The sequence below is a fragment of the Cynara cardunculus genome, unplaced genomic scaffold (genome assembly GCF_001531365.2).
Source record: "Cynara cardunculus var. scolymus isolate 2C unplaced genomic scaffold, CcrdV1 Un_Scaffold_8006, whole genome shotgun sequence".
NCBI lineage: Eukaryota > Viridiplantae > Streptophyta > Magnoliopsida > Asterales > Asteraceae > Cynara > Cynara cardunculus.
The window spans coordinates 13996-15351 of record NW_020203915.1 but is presented as its reverse complement, the minus strand read 5'-3'; positions in this window follow the sequence as shown (position 1 = coordinate 15351).

Here is a 1356-nt window from a genome sequence, read left to right as displayed (position 1 = left end):
AGAAGAGAAAATGTAAAATAATAAAAAAAAGAAATTTTATAACCAAACAAATAAAGTAAAAACCTAGGTGTTACAATTCTCCCCACCTTGGATTCAATTTCGTYCTCGAAATTTTAGCTCACGCGAAAAGATGAGGGTAACGCCTCTTCAAGTTCTCTTCCGCTTCCCCAAGACTGGATCAAAGAACCAATATAAGTTTTGTGTTCTAATATTGGCATATCAAAACCATTTCAAATTCCAAAGTGTTTATCACACTTTTCTCTCTATCGTGACTACATCGCAAATTACCGCTTAATTATTCCTAGAATCACATAACTGGATCCTCATTATTACCAATTTGCCCCATAGCATCATGGCTTAGTTATTACCAACACATCCCATGAGATCTGGAGTATCCTTACATACTACTARTGAATTAGTGAAAAACATCCTAGTTCATCTGTAATCATGTACTCATGATTAGCATAGTACTTTTGAGTAGCGTTTCCTTGATTTCATCAACATTTGGTTTGACAWAACGTTATGGCCTTGAACATCCAATCCATTATWCTCTTAATATCTCRGCCTCAAATTACTTAATCAARTACATATTGAAATACYTTTCTCACTTTAAAATTCCCATRCTATGMCTTAAACATCTACTAATTCCYGGTCGAGTATTTACTTCATTTCAGTACTAATAATCTTCAATCCTTGAACAATTTTGATCAYAACTTCTCGATGTTTTAAACCTTCGAAATATGTTAGCTYCTCATATTTGCATTTAAAACTATACTACAATAGTCCAAGCATAGTAAYGAAATCCCCAAATTTCCACTAATCATGAACGATTAAAGTACGATATTTGATCATTCAACAAGCAATAATCCTATAATCCTCTAACTTTGCTTTCACATTTAAACTTGAGTTCTTATGCCTTTCCTTCTCTCTAAAACATTAAGATCATCCAACCCATTTGTACGTCTCTTGGTATCATCACCCTATTAATATATAGTACTACCTGCTTCCAATATTTCCCATTATTCTCATAATCAAATACATAGACACATACCTATGTCTATATTCATAGCATGCCTTAACATTTCTAAAGTCGATTTTGTCGTAGTGTAWGACAATTTACAGTAGCCGTATATACTACTAATAGATTAGTCCAAAAGAAAGACTTTCATGCACTGATTTTCAGATTCGTAGGGCTGATCAACTTATTAAACATACTACAATCGTAACATCAAACACCTACCCATAAGGTCATTAATTTCCCTTAATTTCATCCGCATGTGATGCTTACCTCCCCACCTGATTCAAGTATCTTCGGATACCTTGATCAGCATCCAACTCATTTCATTGCTCTTAGCT